This window comes from Oreochromis niloticus, unplaced genomic scaffold, assembly GCF_001858045.2.
Source record: "Oreochromis niloticus isolate F11D_XX unplaced genomic scaffold, O_niloticus_UMD_NMBU tig00006833_pilon, whole genome shotgun sequence".
NCBI lineage: Eukaryota > Metazoa > Chordata > Actinopteri > Cichliformes > Cichlidae > Oreochromis > Oreochromis niloticus.
In genome coordinates, this window is record NW_020328206.1 from 146,578 (window position 1) to 162,500 (window position 15,923).

General features: G+C 41.0%; 1 long non-coding RNA gene across 1 annotated transcript; it reads right to left on the bottom strand.

The window, feature by feature from the left end:
* Nucleotides 1-12,501: 12,501 nt before the first annotated feature.
* On the bottom strand, nucleotides 12,502-13,748 carry LOC112845344 (uncharacterized). Its single transcript, XR_003218163.1, has 2 exons — nucleotides 13,138-13,748; nucleotides 12,502-12,899 (listed from the first exon to the last, which is right to left on the bottom strand). It is a non-coding gene; the product is annotated as an uncharacterized LOC112845344 (long non-coding RNA).
* Between the last annotated feature and the right edge of the window lie 2,175 nt (nucleotides 13,749-15,923).

Consider the following 15,923-nt stretch of genomic DNA (forward strand, 5'->3'; position numbering starts at 1 on the left):
ATTTGAAGCGTGTGGCATTTTGCACACAGCCTGTAAATGTCAACAACAAAAGGAGTGTGTAAAACATGTATATTGTAGTGATGGCAGTATACTGTGTATATTTATACTGGCAGTATGGAAAATGATTATTTGGAAATGCTTGAAATGGAAATGATCATTTACTGTGAGGTGAGGTGTGGTTGGGGTGTGGACAGTGGTTGTGCTTTTGTAACGTTGAGGTATGGACAGCTACACACTGAGGCTTTGAGCCTCAGTCCTGCCTGTTCACATTTTATTCTGTAAAAACTAGATTTTCACTGCTTTTATGACCTTTTTCGTGGGGAGAACATAGCTAGGATTTAATGATTTAACAGATCTTTTAAATCCTTTGTCCTCCACAATGCTAAATGGCTGGGGGTCCTCAATCACCATGCTAACCAGGTCTTCATCTATTTGAGATTGTTCTCCTGAGGAAAGACAATAAAAACAAAGCACAAATATAAATATCACACACGTAATTTATTACAGTTGTATAATATTGTTATATCATTTAGTAACATTACTGCATGCTATATTATCATGGCATTTGATGGCTCACCTGGTCTTGCTCCACAGTCGGTGTTCCCCTTATTCTTATGCAAAGCTCTGTAGTGCCTAAGTATGGATGAGGTGTTGTTGTTATATCCCAGCTCCCTGGCACATAGCAAACACTTCACCTTGTACAAAAGTAAAGACAGCTTAACATAAATTGTATTGCACCATCAGTATTATGAAAATACATCTTCTGTAGAAATGTACATACCTTGTTGGGAGGAATAAAATCAAAATGTTTCCACACAGGGGAGGACATCCTCCTCTTCTTAGCTGGCTCCATCCTCTCCTGACTTTCTCTCCTCACTCTCATAAACCTCCAAACTTTCTCCAAACTCTCACTAATCGCAACTCTCCATCAAACACCCAAATTTTGAATGAAGTCAAAGGGGTTTATATCGCTGTCATAGCTCGCGGAAAAGTTCGAACCGCTTCATGAACCAGTCACGTGGTACAGCCGGGCAGCGAGGCTTCGGACGTCATCATTTTCAGCTCCTCCCATAAATGAAGCAAGCCTCGATACGCGCTTCGCGGAAACGCCCCCTCCATTACTCGACACACGCTTCGAAGCCTCGATACAGAACGTCCCATCACTACTCTTGACAACTGTTCCCCTCTTTTGTTGCAGGTTTGCATTATACTGCTGCTGTCTTGTCATATGCTGTTTTGTTTGTTACGCAATACTTTTATAACGAACAGTGATTTGGGGTGTATTTGTTTTATGTAGATCTTTTACTAATTTGTTTAACGTTTTATGCTTTCTTTTATTGCTTTAGTGGAGGTGCGGCCGCTTGTTGAGGGGCTAGGCACGTGAGGTGGAATCCCCTCCCCGATGCATGCGAGTGTACACACCAGGCATAGGTAACATCGTGGTACGGAGTCTGGTCGTTTTAATCATCGTTTTGTTAATAAAGTGTTTTAATTGTCTATTTTGCCGTCTCAACCCTGCTACCTTAGGTGCCTTTTTGATTTTATAATTTTATGTTTTTAGTAGTAGTTCTTAATAAACTTCGATTTGTAAAATTCACCTGTCTCACCTCTGCCGTTAATAACGAGTCTGTGGGCTTTGGTAGCCAGTGCAACACGTACATTGGCTAGAGAAATCTTTCCTGGGTTGTAACACCCTCCCCCAGGTGGCGTTGTCAATATCTTAGTTACCGTCCCTGGTCATTCCTCAATCGCGACACCACAGTAAGTATTGAATTTTTCAACCTCATCAGTTAACGCTGTCCATGCAGATTTTTTTTTTTTTTTTTTTTCCCTGTCCCGTTTGGATCTTTAGCCATCAGAATTGTTGTCTTAAGGCCAAGAGAGATGCCAAGCGGATTTACTTTACCAAGTGGATCATCATGGCCTTGCCATATTGGTCCATTTGATTGACCTTTATTATAATTATGTATTTATTTTATTTTCAGTTGTTACAGTCAGGACAGACATGACTGGGGGATAGGACAGGGAGAAAGAATGAAAGAAAGAGAGGGAGAGAAAGAAAAATAGAGGGTAGAAGAGATGTGAGAAAGGGGAGAAGAAAGAAAGAAAACAAACAAAACACCTGGATCACCTGTGGAGAAAAAAAACAGAAGAGAAAACAAACAAACCCCCAAAAAACAGCTACATAATAAATACAGCACCATCACAATAAACTAGCTAGCAGTAGATAACAGTAGATACTAAATATCAAATGTTGTTGTGCAGCACGCAAGATAGATAGCTCACAATATGCTTTGAGGTAGTAGCCAAGAAAGGTGTAGTTTGTCTGTGAACACCCGTGTGTACACCTGTGTGGATAAGCATGCTTGTATTCCAAAGGTTTCTCCATGTAACGATTTGCTAGGGAGTGTGGGGAGCCATAGCCCCGTCCCCCAGGGCATGAAGCAGTTATGGAGGAGATCCAGGCCCCAGACATCCAGAGGCCCCAGAGTATGAGGACCCAAGGAGGACCACCAAAGGGGGGGAACCGTGCCACCCTCCTGGGAAGAGCTGAGTAGACCCCCAAACGAGAGGTCACCCAGCAGCCACAGAGCAGAGGCCGGAGGGGGTTGCAGTGGCGTGCCCGCGGGCTCTGCCAGCGGCCAGCTGCGCCAGAGAGGACCGAGCTTCAGGCCCAGAGGCCAGAGGCCTGAGGGCACCCCACCCCCCGGAAGGGGCCCAGCCGGGCCACAGGCACCAGGCCCCACCAATTGGCCACCAGGAGTGAGCCGGTACATACATGAGCGCCCAGCCCCAGTTGACAAGAACCACCAGCACACCAACGTCTGAGGGCATCAGCCACCAGCAGGGAGTGTGGTGAGGGGAGATAGGCCTCCGTACTTTGGAGGGCCTGAGATGTTCCCAGAGAGGTAGAGTCTAAGGCCCAACCTGACATATAGACACAGGCGCACACAGACTCAAACGTGCATTCCCACCCCCATATACACAACCAAATACTCGGCACTTACCCAACATGTAGACAGACACAAATAGACATTGCTGCAGTGCAGATATTATAGATTTGTAAATGATTACCTAACAATCTTGTCAACACAAAGTTCTTTATTGACAGGCAGTCGGGAGAGGGGACACTTGGGCAGTGCATTTACTGCATATAATGTGTTATCAACCTTTTCATCTTTTCTCATTACCCACAGCTACATCCACTTCTGTTGGGCTTAGGTTACTCACTAGGGCTGGGTATCATCACTGATTTCTATAATCGATTTGATTAAATTCAATTTTAACTCCGTAACTGTTTCAAAGTAACGGAGGATAAAACACAGAAAAACAGCAATATTGGAAAGGCTGTCAACTGTGTGGGGGAGCCCCCTTGTGGTGAGAGAGCACAGTTGCACTAATGAGCACATGTTCCAGTGATCAGAGTTGGAGCTAAGACATAGCAAGAGCCACCTGACAGACTGACTCAGCAGGGGATGTCTACACACGGTGTGAGTTGTGTGCGTCGCTAAAGAACTGTGAGTAGACGTGGAGCCCTGCCTGGAAAGGACAGTTTTAGTCTTTTATGCCAGTTAGACATTTAGTGGATGTAGAAGTGCAATGTGTTTTGACCTGTTCGCTATGCGGCTAGTTCATGCTACTAATGCTACTTGTTACAGCTTGCTAGCTGTAAGCTAAAGCCATTTGGTGTTTTGTGATATATTGTTGTTGGGTGTATTGGCAATCAGTGTCATGTACTGTAAGGGTTTGGGAGTAGTGTATGAAACTTGTGCATGTAAATGTTCATATAGGAATTCCCATTTGTAGTTCTGGTTAAATTCGAAGAAAGCTAATGAATCATAATTCATGACTTAGGTCTTTATTAAATTTAGTATTCTGTATGTGTTCTGTTCACAGACCACACCCACACCCCTCGCCAATTTGTAAGCCTGCGGTTGCATTACTGTGTTGCTGTACTGTGCTGTTAAGCTGAGGAATCACAGTAAAGACGGTATAACCTTTAACTGTGCGTCCTGTGTGTTCTGACCGACACCCCAAGGTGAACACCACTGCTATTCAGCCAACACCTATACAGTCCTGGGTTCAACCCAAATTAACATTGGTCCTTCGAGCCGGATGGTGCTTTCCTTGGATCCTAAAGATGCAGCCTAGTTTCTTCTTCAATGAAGATGTCTCAGAATCAACTCGCCCAAGGCGCCAAGTACAACCTCCCCCCTACCTTGCAGACTATGTTAACCCAAATTAACAAGCAAACTAAGCGTTTTTCAATTTGGCATAATTAAAAAAACAAATGTATTAAACAGCAAAAATGAAGCTTTCTTTTGGTCGGAGAGGAACAAAAGCTGCAGCTCAGAATCAGTGAGAAGTTGACTTTCTGCGCCGACGGCGTATTCGTGCCATCGGGTGAGAAAGACGACATGTCACTGATCCATCAGGTCCGCGCTCTGTGTTCACGTCTTTGTGTGGAATCTGTTCACCTGCTCTCATTTATTGTTTTAACCGTTTGGTGGTCATTGAAATTGTTTTGTGAGCTCCCTGCGTTTTTGGCAAAATACATTTATATTTAGAAATCAATTCAGGATTTAATGAATCACTATCGCATTATTCAATGCGTTATTAATCGATACCGACTTGGTATCGATTTGATACCAAGTCGGTATCGGATCAATTCTAGCCTGGTGAGATCGATTCTTTACTTTAATTTCTGCTCTTGTTTGCAATGCTGTGCATTCGGCAAAGACGAAACAGCCAGGTCGCCGGACTTGCTGCTCCCGTGTCAGCGAATGGCAGGCAGACTTTGCTCCTCCTCCCCCCTCTTGTGTTTAGATGTTACGCTGTCATGTGACGTGACTTTGGGGGATTGTTAAGATGTTTACATATTAGTTATATATTCACCAGTTGTTTTTGTTGTTAACAATTTTAATTGTAATTTTTGTATTATAGTTTTTCAACAGTACTTGTTTCTTTTGATTTGTGTGAGGAAGCAGTGTGTGAGGAGGAGGAAGAGCCAGCAGCAGCTGACAGATGGAGAGAATAGACTGTTCACTGTTTGTGAAGGACTGCTAGAAATGTTTTAAATAACTAATTGTCTGTCCTGAATCAGTCTTATTAGGTAATGTTAATATAATTTTATCATTCCAGTGTTTTCAGTGTGGGAGAAAGTACTCAGGGCCTTCACATTACACACTATGAAAGGCAGCAACAAGTTTAATATTCAGAAAACATAAAGTATGTATCAGCAGCAGAATGGACCTAAAAATGTTTGTTTCAGTTCTATGAAGCTTTGAGTATTTAGCATTAGTAGCACTGCTGTGTTTGTTGTATCATATTGCTGTAATTGTTTATATGCTTTATATATTTTGAGGTAAGTTGATCTGTAGTTCTTGGAGTGATTTTGATAAAAGTTGTCATTGTTGTACTTAAATTTTTAAACCTTGTCTTAAACTGCAGGTACATTCCATGTAAAGGTTCTGGTTTCCTTATTTAGTAAAGAATGTTTACTTCCTGCCATTTATGGGCTCACCTGTGCTTGTATATGGTGGACTGTTAAAGGGGTTAGGCACTCACCCAATGTGGAGACAGACACAAATGGACACTCTACACACAGTGTCACACTTCCCAAACATACTCTATACCCCAGCTCCAGGTACCCTTGCCCCCAGAGGGGGAAACAGCACCTAGACCCAGGAGATGTTACCCTTTTCCCTTGGGTGGAGACAAGCAGACTGCCCCTGGCATCACAGCAGCAGGAAGGACCCTCATCCCAGACCCCAACTACTCTGCTACAACACACGTAGTCTGACTCTTGTCTCATGATTTCATGTTTTGTGACTATTGAGTGAATTACTGAGATTGCTCTAATATAGTTTAGTACTATAGTATAGTTTAGGGGCAGCACGGTGGTTAGCACTGTTGCCAAACAGCAAGAAGGTCCTGAGTTCAATTAAACCATCAGGCCGGGGTCTTTCTTTATGGAGTTTGCATGTTCTACCCGTGTTTGCGTGGGTTCTCTCCAGGTACTCCGGCTTCCTCCCACAGTCCAAAGATCTAAACTGCCCATAGGTGTGAATGTGAGCGCGAATGGTTGTCTGTCTCTGTGTGTTAGCCCTGTGACAAACTGGTGACCTGTCCGGGGTGTACCCCGCCTCTCGCCCTATGACAGCTGGGGTAGGCTCCAGCACCCTCCGCGACCCTGAAAAGGATAAGAGGAAGCGAATAGATGGATGGATAGTTTAGTACTTCATAGTTCAGCTCTTGTTCATAGTGTCCCACTTGGATATTGAATTTTGTACACTGAGTTTCTTGCTTGCCATAGTGTGGGTTAATTTTCAGTTTCTTAGTCCCCTGAGTTTGTAGCATCGCGTGTTAGTGTATGGGTTTGAGCAATTCCAGAGGGTAGATTCATTTGCCTCTCACCTTTAGTTCATATTTAGTGATTTTTTTTTGCCAAAATAAAATCTTGTTTTACACTGAGCCTCTGTGTGGTGTCTGCATCTGAGTCCTCTTCCTTGTGTTGGCTACCCGGTCGTGACAGAACCTGAAGTTGTTTGATATTCATGCTGATGATATGGCCACACTGACACATATTTCCTTTCAATTTGGTTTTCAACTTGTTTTCTGTCCTTTTAGTTAATTAACTGATTTTAATTCTCAAATTTTGCTACCTAATTCAATTTCCAAAGATATGTACGTGGCACAGTAAGAGTATCTTTAGCAGTAGCTCGGGACCTGACCCTAAATGTCTACTTTGTCTTTCTGAGATTTACTGATAGAAACCTTTGCAGAGAGAACAACACAGTATGAACAGTCTTGTCACAGGTACTGATAAAAAAAACAAATATAGAGTTTCTCTTAATTCTGCTCCAGTTTGTTTTCTGTAATCTTGAACTTCAGGGTTTTAACTGAGGAAGCTCAACAAAGCCAGTCCTTCTTTGTATTAATTGACTAGACAAAACTAACAAACCCAGGTGAGAGATAAAGGGGATCACAACAGTGGTTATCTGTTTTCTCTTATTTTGATCTAATACAGGAGACATTAAAGTCATTTAGCAAAATGTATTTTAATAGTTGAAGGTTATTGGCAATAACTGTTATGGTCCTGACCGTCTAGAGTTTGTTTCTGCGCTATGTCTTTAAGTATCTACAGGTCCTTTCTGATTGGAGAGCTGGCGGTGGGTTATTGGTCCCCTCATCATGTGGCTGTTTTTACAACATCTCTCACAAGCAGTTGTTGGCGGCAGCAAGTGACAGCAGCAGCAGAGCCATCCTTGGCCTCCAAACTTTGTGACATTCATGTGTGTGATTGAGACCTACAGAGCTTTGTACATAGTGTGTAGACAGATTTTCACTTGTAAATAGTAAACTGTAAATAGGCACTGAAGCAGAAGGGGTGAGCTGCCTTAATATTCTCCTTTTTATTTCAGTTAGGGAGTTAGGTGTAGCATGTGTCTTTTGTTTGGTTTATGTTTCAAATAGGGTTTAGATAGCACCTCCTTTCCTGACTTAGCTTGTTTTTATTTATTTATTTATTTTATTTTATTTTTTGGGGGGGGGGTGATTCAAATGGAAGAAAGCAGTCTTACATATTTGTTTAATATGTGCGTTGAAGGACATGTCCTGGTCAAAAATGACTCCAAGGTTCCTCACAGTGTTACTGGAGGCCAAGGTAATGCCATCCAGAGTAAGAATCTGGTTAGATACCATATTTCTAAGATTTTCACAGCCAAGTACAATAACCTCAGTTTTATCTGAATTAAGAAGCAGAAAGTTAGCGGCCATCCAGGTCTTTATATCTTTAACCACTTAAGCCCCATGCCCCCAGTACCGGAGGCAAAAAGGGCATTAAAAAAAAATACTGATATATACAAATAACAGCTTCAGCTGATGCAGCCTGACTCAGTCCTAAATGTTCAGCACACACAGAGACACAGAGGTACCGTTTAAAGTTTAGTGTTAACCTGAGTCACTGATCATTTACAGTATTACAGAGTCTGGCAGTCTTTGCATGATGTCCACGTCACTGTAAGTTTCTAGCTGACTCTCAGGTGTGACAGGTGTGCCAGCAGGAAAGAGTAATAATAACCTGCATCCTGAGGTTTGTCATGCAGGATTAAAGGAGCCAGGCTTTGTTCACACAGCTAGGATTGTATTTTACACTGACCCTGGGTCAGTATAAGTATCATACAGTTTAAACGAAGCACTGAAACTTGCACATATTTATTACAGATGCATTGAAGCTAATCGGGATATTTACTGTCAATCTGTGGCTGCGATTAATCACTTTACTGGAAACTTTATTAACTAGTAACTTCATCAGTCATGACAGAAGCTAATATTTCTGTCCTAACATCGTTTAAACAGTAACAGCTTTACTACAATATAAGCTAACGTTTACACCGTAACTTTAAGCTAGCACCATAAAGACGGTAAAACACGTAATAATATCTACAAATGCATCTTAAAGCTGTTATATTAGCACTCAGTGTATTACTAACATAACCACATTAACATTATTGACACTCGCTGACTTTTAATAGTCATTCTATAAATGCCGTCCGTTTAAATGGTCTTACCTGTAACACTGCTGTATCCACCGGATTCCAGCCAGAGTGGATTCTGGAGTCTTCCACGCTCCAGTTAGTGATCCTCCATCTGGATGGATGATAACAAACTTCTGAACAATCTAGCAGGAGATGGCCCATATCTATGGGACTGATAGTCTGGGACTGATAGTCTGGGACTGACAGTCGCTAGCTGTGCCATTACCCAGCATACACCACTCCCTCCATAAATGCAATAAACGATACAAAAGTAATAGCCTATAATTAATTTATCTGCTGTATCTGCTGTTTCTCAGGTAGTTGCTTACATTATATAATTTATTGTGTTCTGTATACGTCACTACAATGTGATTTTGGAAATGTATAAATATACGGACAACAGGCTCTTCCGCAGCAATCTCTTGTCGTCAATAAGCAACGTTTAGGGAGCAGTATAGTATTCAATGAGAGGACCCTGCACATCAATTCTCTAAGGACGTTAATTCTTCTAAGTGAAGCAGAGGGAGCCTGACCATGCGTCAGACGTTTGACGAGTTGGGAGTGAGAATGTGTTGGCTGTAGGTATTACAGGTACTGCACTGCAGTGGTTTCTATCATATCTATCTAACAGACTCCAACTTGTACATGTAAATGGAGAGTCCTCTTCACACACTGAGGTTAATTATGGTGTTCCACAGGGTTCAGTGCTAGGACCAATTCTATTTACATTATACATGCTTCCCTTAGGCAGCATCATTAGAAGACATAGCATAAATTTTCACTGCTATGCAGATGACACGCAGCTCTATCTATCCATGAAGCCAGGTAACACACCCCAATTAGTTAAACTGCAGGAATGTCTTAACGATATAAAGACCTGGATGGCCGCTAACTTTCTGCTTCTTAATTCAGATAAAACTGAGGTTATTGTACTCGGCCTTGAAAATCTTAGAAATACGGTATGCTCGTCACGGTTCTCTCCCTCGTGCACGAGATCACACAAAGAGTTCTGCCTGGTGCCCAATGCTGTGCTAGCGGCAATTGAATTGTCTTGGCTGTGCCAGCAATAGGTCTGCACTAGACAGACCTATTGCTGTCCACATGTTTTTCACATTGATTTTATTTTCATCTAAAAGTTCACTGTAGTAATTTCTTTTTCTGCTTCCTAATTATTATCAGTTTATTCTTATACTTTTTGTAGGTTTGTTCAGCTTCTATTGTTCTTTTCTTTAAAACATCTTGAATATAGATGTTCAATTCGTTTTCAATCCTAACTCGTCAAATGTGCGATGCATGGTCAGGCTCCCTCTGCTTCACTTATTGACACGCCGGGTACCCCCCTCGCATCGAGAATTGACGGGCAGGGTCCTCTCAGGCTACATTGACACTGCAGGTCTTAATGCTGAATTCCAATTTTTTGATCAAATACAATTTTTTGTCTGCTTGTTCACACTACAAATAAAATGTGACAGCAAACACGCTCTAGTGTGAACCCTCAAAGCAGCCTGTATGCTCAAAAAAGACGTCACACACAACGCGCTCTGTTTAGACCAAGACCAAACAGTATTGTTTGACTGATAGGCCTTTAATATAGACTTGTTTCACTTTTTAAATTGTGTTGATAGGCCATGTAAAACCAGAGTTGTGATTAAAAAAAATGTAATGTTTGGTTTTCTTCCTGAATACTATTGTTGTTTATATTTACTGCGGGAAGAAACTGTGTTTTATAAGGAAACGCTATAAAGCACTCTCTGCCTGTGAGCAAAGACAAAACCAAAACACCCCACCCTTTCCCATTGGTCAAAAAAATGTACCATGTTGACCAATCAAAACATGGCATTTAGTTGTTAAAAAACAGAACTTGTTAAGAAGAGGAAATTTTAGGAATGACGGCGGTGTTTTGAGATGTGAGAGATTTGCGATGTTTAGCGCAGATCTTGTGTAGTTAGTGTGTAGTGTAGTCAATAGTTTTGTTGTGTGTGTCAGAACAATGACGCGACTGCTAAATGTTACAGGAGTGATACATCTCCTGTTGTCAGGCCTGCAGGTATCAGGCTTTTGATGTTCTCCTTTATCTCATAGTGGACAGAAATTATTTTCTGGAGAGGCACAAATAATTTGTTTGGCATCAGATTTGATGCAGAACAGTTGATTGTTCTGTAAATAGTTTGAAGTGTTTGTTTAAAAAAATCCCTTAGCAGCAATTTTAGGTAAACAGCTGCAAACATTTTTGTTGTTTGCAATACTCAGTAACCTTTTTGAAGAAGTAACTATATAATTAATTGCCCAGCATTGGTCTTTATATATTGTATTTTGCAGAGAGAGAGTTACAAAGTTTCAAAGTGGTGCTCCATGAGAGTCCTGTAGACGAGCAGGGGGGAGAACACATCTGCAAACCGCTATTGCAATGCAGGAACATCTGCTTTATTGGAATGTGTGAGACGTTAACCACAATGGCTCTTAAACACGCTGTCTGAAAACTTCATATCAGCAGCACTTTTTTAAGAAAAATCAAACATATTATCCTTGAAGATCATTTTAGAGTTTTTAATGAGCTGCAGGATCCTTGTTCAGTGTGAGTGGAGAACAGCCAAGTCTTCTCCTCTGATAAACCTCCACATGTACCACTGAAAACAGTTAAATTAGTTTGTATCTGAAATCATGGCTCAAACTACTTGTTCTGAGACCATTTCTGTATTTTTCACACCAAACTGTTTAATAAGATAAACTCTACACAGACTTCATCAAATATAACTAACGCTTTAACATTATCAGGATTTCATAATACAAACTTCAAATCAACAAGAAAACAGCTGCAAACATGTGGATCAAAATTCATTAAAAAACAACATGTGGACTTCAAGGACTAAAAACACAAAAGTGAAAGGAGGAGCAAAAAAATAGAGGTTTAACAGAATTTGAATTAAGTAAAAGTCACCTGTGATCTTTAAAATGGTCCTGATGTGTGCTGCTGTTTTTACCTTTCAACATTTCTTTGCTGCCACTGTGAATAAGATTGTGTTCTTTGCCTAATTGAATAAAGGTTACACTGACTCACTGCTTCATCTTCTGGTACAAACTGGTATTATATGGAAGTACAGCCCAAAACCAGTTTAGCTTGAGTTTCTTTTTTCTGGACATAAAGTCACAGTAGGTGTTATTTCAAAGCTGGTGGACAGATTTAGTTCATTTTGGAAGTTTTACGAACAACTGCTGTGAAAACATTTGCAGTTTTGGGAGAAAATGAGTTAAGAGAAGATTTTACAACAGCAAAATTTAAATATGAATGAAGAATTGAAATTTAACTTAGGTAACACATAAAATGAATACATAAAAAAGAATTTAATTTTAGAAAAACTAAGAAAGCTAAAATAAAAGAAATTGATATATAAAACCATATCTGCAATTTTGATACATGATTAGTTTGAAAAAAAAAAAGACATTCCTATAAGTTTAATAATACAGTAACAAGTACAACTACTACTGTGTCCTAAGGAAACAAAGACTAAAATGAAACAGGGATAACATTTTAGAGAATTAAAATCCCTCAAAGGAAAAAACATAAACTTGATATGCATATCTATACATGCAGCTTCCTAAATGTAACATTCAGGATTATTCACTGCACCTCCAGAAATCAGAGCTACCTCATCAGATCCAAGTGTGACATCAGCTGACACTCTTTACAGGAGATTCCATCTGAACTCTGTGGAGCCTGATCTCAAGGTTTTTAAGTCCGACCCTGAAACCAGAAGAGGATCTTTCTCTCTCTTCAGATTCATTGTGATCCAGTGATTTCAGTCCTGCATGATCAGGCTGATGTTTGCACAGAGCAGATAATGAAGTGAATGTTTTTGCACATTGGTAACAGTGAAGCAGTTTATTTACAGTGTGGAATCATTTGTGTTCGGAGTATGAACTGAGATTCCTGAAGCTCTTGTCACACTGGTCACAGCTGAAGTTCACTTCCATGTGTGTACGTTCATGTTTGTTATGATGTCCTGATTGTGAGAAGCTTTTGTCATAGTGTCTGCACTTGTATGGTGTCTCTCCTGTGTGGATTCGCTTATGCTTTTTCATTAAGCTCATGTGCTGTGGTGAAGGATGACCCACACTGGTCACAGATGTGCTTTTTGACCCCACTGTGGAAGAGTTCATGTATTTTTAATGTACTTGGTGTGTGGAAGCCTCTCCCACATTCTTTGCAGTAGTTCCTTTTGTCTCCAGTGTGTCTACGTTGATGTGGTTTTCGGTCCTGTTGATGATTGAAGTTTTTCCACAAAGGTCACAGAGAAACTCTTTCCCACCACCACAGTGACGACAGGGTTGAGAAATGGATCCATGTGCTTTGCTCCACTTCTAAACAAAGACAGGGTAAGTCAGGGAATTCCTTCAACATTTTAAACCTGAACGTCACCTGAAATAAAAAGCATCCCTGCCAACGTCCAATTGAATTTTACTGTTTACATTATAACACTCAGGTTACTTCTTCATTTTTTTAAAACAGTTCATTCAGTATAACTCCATAAGTTTACTGATCAGACTTGTTCCAAACACTCAGGTTACAATTACAAAATAAAAATAAATACATCCTCACAGTAACTGCACTTGTAGAGTTACTTTCTGGTGTGGATCTATTGGTGGATATTCAGCTGATGTGGAGATTTAAAAGTCTTCTCACACAGGTCACATTTATAAGCTCTCTCCTTAGAGTGGCTAAACATGTGTTGTTGTAACTGTGCACCTGTTGCAAACAGTTTCCCACACTGATCACAGCAGTAAACATCATTTCCAGTGTGAATCCGTAGGTGAATATTTCGGTACTGTTTGTTGCTGAAACTTTTTCCACAAAAGTCGCAGCTGTACGCCTTAATTCCAGAGTGGGTAACTAGATGCCTCTGTAAGTCGCCATTTTGAGCAAAAGCCTTACCACACAACTCACAGCTGTGTGCTTTAAATCCACTGTGGATGAGTTGGTGTTTTTTTAAACCTCCAGCCAGGGTAAAAGACTTTCCACACAAATCACAGCTGTATGGTTTAACTCCACTGTGGATGAATTGGTGGTTTTTTAAACCTCCAGCCTTGGTAAAAGACTTTCCACACAACTCACAGCTGTAAGGTTTAACTCCACTGTGGATGAGTTGGTGTCTTTTTAAGTGTCCAGTCCGGGTAAAATCCTTCCCACACTCATCACAGCTGAAGGTTTTCTCTCCCTTTCTTCTGTGAGGTTTGTCGGCCTCCTGAGAGCGCTGACTTCTCGCTCCATGTTGGTCCTGCAGTGACAGAGATACAAACAGAGGCAGTGAGTGAAATGCAGTCGTGGAACAAACTGAAACTCCCTCCATTGGTGGAATCAAACATGTCAAAAAACACATTGTAGGTGTGTTACCACCACCTTCTGGTGATAGCATCACATTACAATGATGTGCTACAATGAGAGTTGTAATGAAAATTACATTATTGAAGAAATATTGATCAGTAGAGAAACTCTTTTACTTCAGAAAAAAATCAACAGATGATATTGTTGTTGTTTCAGTGTGTGCTTATAAAATATGATCTTTGTATTTTCTTGTAACTTCTGTGGTTTTTGGTTGTGAATGTAGAGTCTGTATATATGGAGGAGCCCAGGATGGAAAAATTAAAGCTGCTGTTAACGTCCTTTTAAAAACCAACCAATAATACAGTGTAACTGTGATGTTTTTCTCACCTTCTGTGTTGAAGTCATTGGTTCCTCTGTAGTGGTTGAGCTGAGTCCAAAACTGTTCCTCTGCTGCTCCACCAGACTCCTGTTACTCAGCTGACACACACACACACACACATATATATGTATATATATATATATATATATATATATATATATAGATAGATAGATAGATAGATAGATAGATATATATGTATATATATGTATATGTATATATATATATATACACATATATATAAAAAACAAAACAAAACACCCATCTCGCCCCTGCGGGCGGTTTATCCTTCAAGCTCGGGTCCTCTACCAGAGGCCTGGGAGCTTGAGGGTCCTTCGCAGTATCTTAGCTGTTCCCAGGACTGCGCTCTTCTGGACAGAGATCTCCGATGTTGTTCCCGGGATCTGCTGGAGCCACTCGCCTAGCTTGGGAGTCACCGCACCTAGTGCTCCGATTACCATGGGGACCACCATTACCTTCACCCTCCACATCCTCTCGAGCTCTTCTCTGAGCCCTTGGTATTTCTCCAGCTTCTCGTGTTCCTTCTTCCTGATATTGCTGTCATTCGGAACCGCTACATCGATCACTACAGCCGTCTTCTTCTGTTTGTCTACCACCACTATGTCCGGTTGGTTAGTGAAGCGAGATCAATCAACTGTAGACCAGACAACAAACGACGGAGGCCCAGAAAAGTGCAATCAAACGATGAGTTTATTGACAACGGAGAACAACCATCAGCATATGGCTTATTTGCTCTGATAAAAATACACTGGGTTCTGGTTTTATAGCATAGAGGATCACACCCCCACATACACGTCAATACAGGTCAAAAATACATTATGTCCAGTCATTGTTTACAGACAAGGGTACATCTTGTACATCTCTAATAACTATAAACAGACATATAACTTCTCTTTTTGATAACACCTTCCTTTTAAGGTAATAACTTCAAGCTTCAGGGCCTCTAAGGGCTAATAATGGACCCTCGTCCTCAATCACTAAGTAGACTGAATTGGCGCAGGTCTCAAATAAGAAGCAGAAGACACTCGGGCCTTCGCTCAGGCCTGCTACTAGATTTATGTGTATTGTAAGCATGCATGCAATTAACCTGCTATGTTCTCATCTTCCCTCAACATGTATCACCTGGACACTCTCACCAGTGAAGCTTAAAACCCTCTTGGATGGAACATCAACTCTAAACAAGCACAGATATGCAATGTGTATAAAATGAACTCAACCTGTGAATAGAATGAATGTGATGACAAACATATTCAATGCAATATGAACCCTGTAAACAATATTATTGCTAAAATAATACTCTAAAACATGTTATTAATGCATTTATCATAAGGCAGATTATATGGCAGCAATAAAAGAATCTCTAAATCCCAACATTAGCCACCACCATTTTGTCCGTCTGCATCTGGAAGTCCCACAGGATCTTAGCTCGGTCATTCTCCATCACCCTTGGGGGCATCTCCCATTTTGACCTCGGGACTTCCAGGTTATACTCGGCACAGATGTTCCTATACACTATGCCGGCCACTTGGTTATGGCGTTCCATGTATGCCTTGCCTGCTAGCATCTTGCACCCTGCTGTTATGTGCTGGATTGTCTCTGGGGCATCTTTACACAGCCTGCACCTGGGGTCTTGCCTGGTGTGATAGACCCCAGCCTCTATGGATCT